We start from the raw sequence: 11,849 nt of genomic DNA, 5'->3' as shown, positions 1-11,849 counted from the left end.
ACGCCTGAAGAGGGACTGAAGACGGGACGGCTGCTCGCCCTTCAGACCTCCGGGACAGCTGGCAAAGCGGGAGCAGCCTGGGACCAGCAATGAGGAGGAGCGCCGGAGGGTGAGCATTCCGGCGGCGGGTAAAGGAGACGTGCGAGTGGGAGTGTGAGTGAGTCGGGGGCCGGCAGCTCGGACCCCCGGAACTGAGTGTGGACCCCTCAGTACTGCGGTTTCGGACCCCCGCAAGGGGGCCGGCCAGGAAAAGGGGGAAGAGAAAGAAACTAGTGAGTGAGGCGTCTCCTTAGGGGCAGAAAGACGAAAGACCCCCCGCGCGTGCAGGGGAAAACAGAGTGTGAGTGGTACGCATTAGGGGCAGGTCCCCCCCCGCTTAAAGGCTAGAGTAGCTAGAGTAGGAGGGTTTAGAATCCCTGGAGGGGCGGGAAAACCGTACCAGGGTTGATGGGGTGTCCCCAGACACTGCGGGTGCCGAGAGCTCATGAGAGTCCCTGCTTCCCAGGACTGAGCCAGACACACCGGAGAGGGTGTGCTGCCGCGGTCTCAGGGAGGAGGCCATAAACCCATAGCCCGAGGACACCGGGGTGGGGAGTCAGCTTGGAGGCAAGGCGGGCATCCTGCACACACACACTCATCCCTCTTGCCGAGGCTGCTTCGCTGGGGAGAAGTAGTCAAGCCAGTCCTGGTGGAAGGCAAAGGGGTCGGGCCCTGCTCGGGTTGATCCTTGGAAACAAGGAAGGGATACCCCCCCAGGTAACCCGTGTGGAGTCTTGACCTCTTACCTCCGTTTCAAAAAGTGAAGAGGGGAACGGTACTAGTGACAGGGCAGTCTAGTCCGGGGTTTGGACTGAAGGGGTCCGGCCCGGCGGGGGCTAAGGCGCGGGAAGGCCCTGAGGCCCGGAAGGGGATGCCAGTACTAGGGACCCTGTCGTGCGCCGCAAAGCGTGTCCAGAGTCTCAGGGGTGAGGCAAGGCGCGGGGGTACATAGGGGGTGAGGTCATTAGGACTCACCTCAAAGGGGTCAGAAGAGAGTCTGAGCCCCTGGTGTGAGTAAAGTGTGAGTGTCCAAGAAAGTGAAGAAGGTTGGAGAAAGTGAGTAGAAAGAAAGAGTTTTTTCCCTAAATGAAAGCAAAAGTGTAGGAAAGAGTAGCAAAGCATAAAGTTTAGGAGTTTTATGTTGAAGTGTTCAAGTATTAAGTCAAGAGATTTGAAGTAGAGTGAGAAAAGCCGAAGAATTTTTTTGCTTAAAAACCTGTGTTGCCCGTCAGTTGAGGGCACCTTTGAAATTTTTTTCAGTTTAAAGAAAATGGGACAATGTACTAGTAAGAAGAAGAAATCCCAAAAGGAAAATAACAAAGTAAAGAGTATTCCACCCGGTAGTCCCTTAGAACAACTTTTAGCTAAATGGGATTCCTTAGAAGCCACGAAAGGACTAGATTAGGTTAAAATGGTGTTTTATTGCACAGAAGTCTGGCCAAAATTAAAATTACCAGGAGGGTGGCCATGGTTTAGAACACATGATGAGTGGATGTGCTATCAGTTAAATCAGTACCTAAGAACTCAGGAAGATCCAGACGTAAATCAGTTAGCCTATGCTGCCTGTTGGCAAAAGAGAGCCACGAGTAGAGAGAATATAAAAGTCTGCAAATTAAAAGAAAAAGAAAAGTGTGAAAGAAAGGAAGAGAAAGAAGAAAGAAAAGAAATTAATAAAAGATGGGACCCTCTAGACCATTTACCCCCTCCAATTTACCCAGAAGTGCCCCAAGTCCCTCAAAATCCTGTCCCAGTTCCCCTACTAACTTCCCCGAGTCAAACTCAAACTCCTTCAGAACCCTCTCTTCCTCTTCCCCCAGTGGTTCCATCATCACCCCTCCTTAACACCTCTCCTCCCCAGTCCTTAGTACCTTCTCCCTCTACTCTCCCAACAGCCCCTTTGCCACCTCCTTCCAATAGTCAAAGTTCTTTAGCCCCAGTTATAATCCCTTCAGTTTCCCAAAACACAACCTCTTCCCTAGTCCCCCTTCCTCCCACAATACCATCCTCTGCTTCTCCTCCTACAGATTTTACTATTTCCCCCTCACCTACAGTAATTCCCCTGCCACCCCCTAACTGGGAGTTAACCAAAACCCCTACAGACTCTCATGAGTCATTCCATTCTCCTGGAAATCCCCAGGCATTCCTAACCCAGACAGGTTATCAGTTGATAATGTAAGTGAAGGACCCTATTGTAACACCAGGTCAAAAGCCTTAAAGCCAGAAAGACTTTTTCCCCTCAGGGAAGTGCCTATGGGAAGAGTGATTGGAGGAGTAGGATTTGTAAATGCCCCATTAACAGCCTCTGAGGTAAGAGGATTTAAGAAAGAGCTAGGAGATTTAGTTGAAGATCCCATAGGTATTGCCACACAGGTAGACCAATTCCTTGGACCCAATGTTTATATATGGGGAGAGTTAAATTCTATATTAAACATCTTGTTCTCCCCTGAGGAAATACGAATTATCAGAACAGCAAGTATCAGAATCTGGGAAAGGGAAAATAGGTTAGGGCCACCTGGAGATCATAAATTACCAATAGCTGACCCGGGGTGGGACCCAAATCGAGCAGAAGAAAGACAAAATATGAGAGACTATAGGTCCTTGATAGTAAGAGGCATAAGAGAATCTGTCCCCAGAGGGAATAATACTAAATTAGCTTTTGATGGGTCCCAAGTAAAAGATGAGACTCCTGCCACATGGCTAAATCGATTAAAAAGAAATTTTCAATTATATTCAAACATGGACCCTGATAGTCCTGAAGGACAAGTAATTCTAAAAGTGCAGTTTGTAACAAAGTCATGGCCAGATATACGGAGAAAATTAGAAAAAATTGAAGATTGGCAGGAGAAAAGTATTAATGAATTATTAAAAGAAGCCTTAAAAGTTTACTTGAGGAGAGAAGAAGAAAAAGCTAGAGCCAAGGCTCGCATTATGGTAGCTGTAGCAAGAGAAAGTACTGGAGTAGCAAAAAACCAGAGAAACTCCTCCTTGAAATCTAGTGAGGGAGGACCAAGACCCTCATTTAAAGAACCAAAGTTACCCATAGTACCACCGTGGGTAAATTTAAAAAGAAGTAACCCAGGAGAGAATAGAACTTGTTATTACTGTGGTGAAATAGGGCATTTAAAAAGAGACTGTAAGAAATTATCACTTGGTGAAGCTATTGCAAGGGAGCAAGATGCCCTGGAGAGGGTGCTGAAAGGGGAGGATTAGGGGTGTCAGAGGCTCTATAAAATAGGGAACCCAATGGAACAACAAGATGAGCCTCTAGTAAACTTTGATGTGGGGCCCCAAAGTGAAGAATATGAATTCTTAGTAGACACAGGAGCTGATAGGTCAAGTTTAAGGAAATTACCAAGAGGGGTAACAATCGGGACAAAAACTTGTGAAGTGTTAGGGGCTGAAGGGAGGCCCTTTCGAGCATTAATAATTGAAGGAGCAGAGATAAAAGGGAACTCAAAGTATTGTGTAGCTGATTTTCTTTATTTACCACATACAGAAACCAATTTACTAGGCAGAGACTTACAAGTGCAGCTCGGAGTAGGAGTTATCCCAAAAGATGGAAAAATGGTTGTGCATATCATGAAACTAATCCAAGGGGATATACAAGAGATAAATCCAGAAGTGTGGGCTACAGAGGGAAAGTATGGGTGTTTAGATATCCCTCCCATTAAGACAGAAATGCAAAAAGATACCCCCGCCATCAGAGTCAAGCAATACCGAATGTCACCTGAAGGAAAGAAAGGGCTAGCTTCAGTAATTGAGCATCTTTTAAAAGAAATATCCTAGAACCCTCTATGTCCCCTCATAACACCCCTATATTGGCCATAAAGAAAGATGAGGGAAAGTTTAGATTAGTCCAGGATTTGAGAGAAATAAATAAAAGAACTATTGCTCGACACCCAGTAGTACCTAACCCCTATACCTTGCTGAGTAAAATTCCAAGAGAGCATACCTGGTTCACAGTGATAGACTTAAAGGATGCTTTTTGGGCATGTCCCCTAGCAGAAGAGTGTAGGGATTGGTTCGCCTTTGAATGGGAACATCCAGACAGGGGAAGAAAACAACAGCTAAGGTGGACGCGGTTACCGCAGGGATATTCGGAATCGCCAAATATCTTTAGACAGGCCCTAGAGACATTATTAGAACAGTTTAGTCCCAAAGAAGGAGTTCAAATTTTGCAATACGTGGATGATTTATTAATATCAGGGGAGACAGAGAAAGAAGTTAAAGATGTAAGTATACAACTTCTAAACTTTTTTGGAGAAAAGGGGTTAAAAGTATCTCAAAGTAAACTACAGTTTGTAGAAACTGAAGTCAGTTATTTAGGACACATAATTGGAAAGGGGAGTAAAAGGTTAAGCCCTGCAAGAATTTCAGGAATAGTATCTATATCACCTCCAAAAACTAAGAGAGACATAAGGAAACTTCTAGGCCTGTTCAGATACTGCAAGCACTGGATAGATAAGTACACTCAAGGAGTCAAATTTCTTTATGATAAATTAATAGACCAAGAACCAATGAATTTTGGACAGAGAGTGACGAGAAGCAGTTACAAGATCTAAGAGAGAAATTATCCTCAGCACCAGTTTTGAGCTTACCAGATCTTAAAAAGCAGTTTGATTTGTTTGTAAACACTGAGGAAGGGATAGCATATGGAGTTTTAACCCAAGAATGGGGAGGATACCGGAAACCTGTGGCATTTCTATCAAAACTATTAGATGCAGTGGCCAGGAGCTGGCCAGCTTGTCTCCAAGCAGTTGCAGCTGCAGCTATTTTGATAGAAGAGGCTCAAAAGTTAACATTACAGGGAAAGATAAAAATACATACTCCACATGATTTGAAAACAATCTTAAGCCAAAGAGCTCAGAAGTGGCTCACAGATTCTAGAATCCTAAAATATGAAATTATACTGATAAATACAGATAACCTAGAACTAACAAAAGTTAAACCTAAAACTAACAAAAAGCTTAAATCCAGCCCAATTTCTCTCTGGCGAGCCCACCGAAGAGATAGAACACCATTGCCTAGAACTCATTGATATGCAGACAAAAGTGAGAGAAGATTTAGAAGACGCACCCCTTCCATATGGGAGAGTATTGTTCACAGATGGGTCATCCCGAGTGGTGGAAGGGAAAAGAACATCTGGATACTCTGTGACTGAGGGAGAGAAAATGGAAGTCTTAGAAAAGGGAAAGTTACCAAGTAATTGGTCAGCGCAGTGCTGTGACATATATGCACTAAAGAGAGAGCTAGACTTACTTAAAGATGACCGAGGGACCATTTACACAGACTCTAGATATGCCTTTGGTAGTGTGCACACGTTTGGGAAAATTTGGGAAGGACGGGGATATTTGAATTCAAAAGGGAAAAACTTAAAACACACAGAATTAATAAAGTCAGTATTAAAATCTTTACAAAAACCAGTAGAAATTGCAGTAGTCCACATAAAAGGGCATCAGAGGGGAGATATGCCCGAGATAAGGGGAAACCAGTTAGCTGATAAAACAGCCAGAGAAGCAGCTTTAGAACCAGGAGAACCAGTAAAAATCCTCAAATTGGAGAAAATACCAAGAAAAGAAGAAGAAAAGATAGAGCAAGTGTTTAGTGAAAGAGAGCAGAAAGCAATAAAAGAATTAGGATTACACCAGGGGGAACACGGAGTGTGGTTAACAGCTGACGGACGGAAATTCTTGAATAAAGCCCTAGCCCGAAAAATACTTACAGAAATACATAATTTAACCCACTGGGGAACCCAGGGGTTATGTGACCATTTCCTAAGGGAAAACCTATGTATTGGAGTACACGAATTAGCAAAAGCAGTTACTCAAGGATGTATAATATGTCAGAAAATAAATCAAAAAGTTATGAGAAAAACTGAGCCTGGAGGGAGGGAGTTAGCCTTAAGGCCCTTCCAGAATGTGCAAATTGATTTTACTGAGATGCCCCCTGTTCAAGGTTACAAACACTTGCTAGTGATCATAGATCACCTTACCCATTGGGTAGAGGCATTCCCTACAAAAAAGGAAACAGCAGAAGTAGTAACAAAAATAATATTGGAAGATATCCTCCCTCGGTATGGGCTGATAAATAATATTGATTCAGACAGAGGACCACATTTCACAGCACAAATTCTACAACAGGTAACACAAGCCTTGGGGATAAAATGGAGGTTACACACCCCATGGCATCCCCAAAGCTCAGGCAGAGTAGAAAGGATGAACAAGACCATTAAAAATGTACTGACTAAACTAATAGCAGAAACTCAACTAAATTGGCTTAAATGCTTACCCCTAGCATTACTACAAATCAGAACACAGCCATGAGCAGATATAGGAGTATTACCATATGAAAAGTTATTCGGGCTTCCCTTTTTGTTATCTCCTTATAGTTCTAAAGACTACCTGGAAGGAGAGGAAGTCACTAGAAAATATCTAAAAACCATTGGACAAACCCTAGAAAATCTCAGAAAGAAAGGATATCTTCCTCAAACTTCCCCTTTGGATGCAAATGTGCATAATATCAATCCTGGAGATTGGGTATTAATCAAAACGTGGATTAATACCCCGCTGACCCCGAAGTTTGAAGGTCCCTACCAAGTACTGTTAATAACTCACACAGCAGTGCGCACTGAAGAAAAAGGATGGACCCACATCACCAGAGTTAAAGGGCCAGTACCCCCTCCTGGAGAGAACCCGAGTTCAGCACCCTCACCGGATGAAACCGAGTGGACAGCAACACCACACCCAAAGGACTTGAAATTAAACTTTAAAAAGAAATAAAAGATAACAGAGACTGTGAAAACCTTTTTCAGTTGCCTCTCCCATAATCAACAGACTCAAAAAAGGGGAAGGGGGGGCACAATAAGAGTTAATTTATGTAAACCTAAGTCAGTTTTTGTAAGTAGCAATTTAGATAAGTTTAAGTAATAGATATATTTTTAAAAAAAAAGTATAAGGGTTTTTTTGTATCAATTTTAAATATTGTGTAAGTTTTATAAGTAAAGATTTAAGTTTAAAGGTTTTTTAATGTTAATTTTAAAAGATTGTTTAAGTTTTATCAGTAGCAATTTAAATAAGTTTAAGTAATAGATATATTAAAAAGGGTTAAGGTTTTTTTGTATTAATTTTAAATGTTGTTTAAGTTTTATAAATAGTGTTTTAAATAAGTTTAAGTTTTCTTATATGTTAATTTTAAAAGTTGTTAAGTTTTATAAGTAACAGTTTGAACAAGTTCAAGTAATAGATAAATTAAAAGAGTATAAGTTTTTTTAGAAAACAAAGGTGAATCTCCTACAGAATATTCTCTAAAGGCAACTAAATTAATAGGGAAGGGAAGTGGAAGCATGTAAGTGGGTCCTTTAAGAGACCTCTCCACTCCAAGAGGCAAGGCCGGGTGGAGCAAGAGATCCAGGAAGGATGGCCCATACCGGACTCTTGGGAGGGACCGTACTGATGATGTTCATAAAGCACACCTATGAAACAAAAGCCTGTACTAACTGCTACCATCCAGTGTACGATGGAGAGGATCTCAGATCCTTATTCAGGGTCCGTACTAACGTGAACCCAAACTGCTTTGATCACTCCCAGTTGAATACTTGCCAAGAGGATGGAAAAGTTTATTAGACCACAAAAAACACAGCTAGTTATGCACAGCGCCTATTTGGGGAATGTTCTATAGAAGATATTTGGTTATGCTTTGAAGCAGATCACAAAGGATTGAGAGATATAATAAAAGAAAAAATGTTGACAACAAAATTTGAAAAAAGCCTAGACATTCCATCAGGAAAAAACCTGTTCATTGACTTAGTAGAAAGAATCAGTCGAGAGTTAAATTTAACCGAGTGCTGGATATGTGGACGTACACAAATGTCTGAAATATGGCCTTGGGAGGGAATTAGTTTAAGCCCTCTAGAAATTCTAAAATGGAAACAAACTGAACAGAGTACATGAAGTCTAAGAACAAGAGGAAGAGAGAAGTGGGATCTCAATTCTAAAATCATTGGGGAAGAATGTATCATGAGGACAGGAACCAGGTATCAAACCCTGTAGGAAAATTAATGTGTAAGAGGTATATAATAGTGATAAACTCAAGTGCTAAATGAGTTCCCAAAGGGCCTAACAAGTATTGGTCAACTGAGAACACGGAAAAATGTATCTATAATGAGAGGTATGAATTATATGAATGTATTGACAAAGCTATAAATCCTTTTTGGGGAATAAAAGAACTGTCTCGGTTTTGGCAACAGCCTTTTGAAACTAGGGAAGATTACTGGGAAGCTCCAAATCACCTGTTCTGAATCTGTGGGGATACTGCTTATACAAAATTGCCTGGGAATTGGTCAAGAAGCTGTGCAATAAAGATCATAAAGCCAGCTTGCTTCCTATTACCCAAGAGATTAGGAGCACACCTAGGAGTCCCAGTATATGACAATCTGGGAAAAGTCGAACGAAAGAAAAGAGATAACTCTAACAATTGGTGGAGACCAAAAATGGAAAGGAAAAATATGGACCCCAGAAGAAATCATTAAAACCTATGGACCAGCTACATGGGCGCAGGATGTGTCCTGGAGGTATCGCACTCCAATCTACATGTTAAATAGAATCATTAGGCTCCAAGCTGTGCTAGAAATGGTATCTAACCGAACAGCTCTAGCATTAGACCACATTAGTGACCAACTAACACCAACAAGAGCTGTAATATACCAAATACGTCTTGCTGTAGACTACCTTTTAGCAGATGAAGGAGGAATCTGTGGTAAATTTAATTTGTCTGAATGTTGTTTAGAAATTGATGATAAAAGCGCAGTAATTAAAAACATCTCAAAAGAAATCAGAAAGCTAGCCTATGTGGGAAATCAAGAGTGGACTCCTCTAATGGACATCAACTGGTGGAATAGTTTTTGGTCATTCAAAGGGGATTGGTGGAAGAAAGCTGGGTTTATGATAATTTGCTCAATCACCAGGTTAATGTTTCTACCTTGTCTAATCCCATATCTAATTAGAACTATTACCTCCACAGTCGAAGCCAGTATCCAGATCCCTAAAGCAACCAGTCAAAAACAAACCAAAATGATGGTACTAGAGAGTCAAGAACCCAAACATGAGAATGCTAAAGAAATATATGAAAAGTTCCAAAAGTGTAGAAAAATTTATTTTCAAGAAGACGAGGTAACAAATTGTTGCAAGCTAAAGCTCGATCAAAGAAATAGAGGGGGGAGTTGTTATAAATAAGTTCTATTCAAATAATCTATGTTTTAGTTACTTAATTGTTAAGTAATTCTATTAAGATTGTTAATGCTAGTTCTGTATAAAGAATTTGCCTTATTCCTGTTTTAATATTGATTAATCACCTTACTTACTTGTTTGTTAATTAAGAATTCACCTTATTACCTGTATCTCTGCTCCCATTCGTCGGATAGCGTCTGAATATACAAATAAAAAGAACACTGGGATTCTGGGAGCAACTCAAGAACAAGAGACTCTGAAAAGCAGGGAACCAAAGTAGAATCCAGGACTGAAGTCGCACTTTAGACTAGTGCAAGGGGTAGGGGGGTCTGCCGAAGCCACTTTATTTAGTCGCCAAGAACCATTGCTGGATGACCCCTGATCAGCGAAATGAAACGGACTCCCCGGCAAGGGAAAAAGCCCGTGAGGGGGGTGGGAGTCCCCAGCTTTGCTGTGAAGCGAAGCTGTGTGTACCTCCTCCTCTGCGTTGCCAAGGGAGCAAGCAAGCTCCCCCAAGGCCAAGCTTGATAATAAAGAAACATACAAAGAGCAAGTCTCTGACTCTCTTTTTTTTCCAGAACAGATACTATCTCTTAAAGTTAAATTTAGTCACTCCTTGGGATTATGTCAACTCTTCCTACTTCAGCAATTTACTGTAGATTTGTAGGATTGTCCAGGCTTTACCCATCCCTATACCTTACCTGATTTTAACAGAAATGTTATTAGTATTGTAAAATGAAATATAAATATGTTAAAGCCTGACATGTTGAAGTCAGTAGTTCCCACTGACCAACAGGTTGCCAGAGTAGGTGCACCTACACCTGCAACTCCACACCTCCACCGCAGCCTGCAGCTCCCAAGGAAGGGCCACTGAACTCTGCTCAGCTTACCTGAGCAGAAATAAAGCCTAGAAGTTAAGGCATCCCAGTACTTGCATGTAACAGAACAAAAAGCAAAAACATGCTTGTAAAAATAATGCTTCAGATTGTGGTGGGGTTTCGAGGGTTTGTGGGTTTTTTTGGTGGACTCTCGCTCTGCAAGAAATTGTTTTCATTCCTTGTTTTTCTTACAGCTTCAGTGACACAGTTTGAACATCCAACTTTTCCTGTCTGTAGCATTTGCTGCAGTACTGAAGCAACAGGAAAAGAGCAAACTTGTTAGGCAACATCAGTAAGACTGATTACTTGCCTATTTTTGGCTGGTTGTCAGAGCAAGATTAAGGAACCAGTTATCTCACAAGTTAAGCTTTAATGGTACCATGCAGTGCTACTATAGATCACTTAGCTGAGCCGCCAGTTAGATGGTCATTGCTGTCAAAAACACAGGATGCAAATATTTCCCAAATTTAATGCTTAAACTATTGCTCTTCATTTCTTATTCAGATTGATTTTATTTAAAAAACACCATTCAAAGAAATCTAAAAACCAGAGATAGCTCTAAAACTAGTCTAAGGGATTATGTGGTAGGTTCCCCCAACCAGTCCAGGCTGAAAGAACCAGTTTGAATGGGAAGGAGCCAGTTTGAATGGGAAGGAGGAAAAGCTCTAAAACTACTGCTCTGTGACCAGCTGTGCTATTCTGAACAGTGCTAATAGGAAAACCACAGCTCATTTTCATGTCTCATAAGTCCATATTCACGCACAATTATTGTGTCTCTTCCTAAACGTTGACAAAACCTTTATAGGTTATGGTGTGAATAGCATGAACTACTTCATCCTAGTGATTGGTTTTGCAGTGTTTTAGTTAACATTATTTTTTCTGCAGCACAATACATTTCATGCTGAAGGACAGTACATGGAAAATGTGAGGCTCTCACCTGCTGTACAAACTGGCTTGCCTGGGGACTTCCAGGCATCAATTCCTGGGAACCAAAGAACCATCTCAAGAAGAAGCCTTCCCTCCTATACTTTCTTGGCAATGTATGCAGGGGAAAAAAATTCACAGTGAGATTTGCTATTCAGTTCCAGTATGCTGCCTGATGATCGAAATAACTGCAATTGAGAATCAGCTGAAACTCCTTGGATGAAAATCTCGCCTGGTATTGAAGTCTACAGAGTAGGTATGCCTGTGGGGATGGGTGTCTAGGCTCCTGCTGTGATCAGTGAGATCTAAAAAATGCTAGCAGTGGAATCTAGGCTGGGGTAGACCCAGCCAGAAGTAGGAGCCTGCTTCAGTGTGGGTGATGCACTCTGGAGGTGCTGTTGTCTGCACTGGTGGCAAGGGGCACCCCTGCTCACGTCCAAGTCTGGACTGCAGATATCACATTTAAACAGGAAAAATCTCACTCCTTGTCTTTTATTTCCTGTGTTCAGTAAGACCAATGAAAGCAGAGCACATAGCAATAATCCTGTAGCAATTTATAGTCATAAATGGCATAAAACAAATAGCATTAAGAAAAGGAACTGTAATAGGTTTGACTTGTTAAATACATGCAAGCATTGATTGCATAGGTACTAGCACATAAAACTCATTGTAATTGTGTCAGTTATAATAGCAACTACAGGGAATATAAATTTCATACTCTCTCTAAATTAACATCTCCTGTTTTCTAGAGGCGGAGAAGAAGAAACCATGAAGAAAACATTTG

This window comes from Hirundo rustica, chromosome 4 (assembly GCF_015227805.2).
Source record: "Hirundo rustica isolate bHirRus1 chromosome 4, bHirRus1.pri.v3, whole genome shotgun sequence".
Lineage (NCBI taxonomy): Eukaryota > Metazoa > Chordata > Aves > Passeriformes > Hirundinidae > Hirundo > Hirundo rustica.
This window is presented reverse-complemented; position numbering follows the sequence as displayed.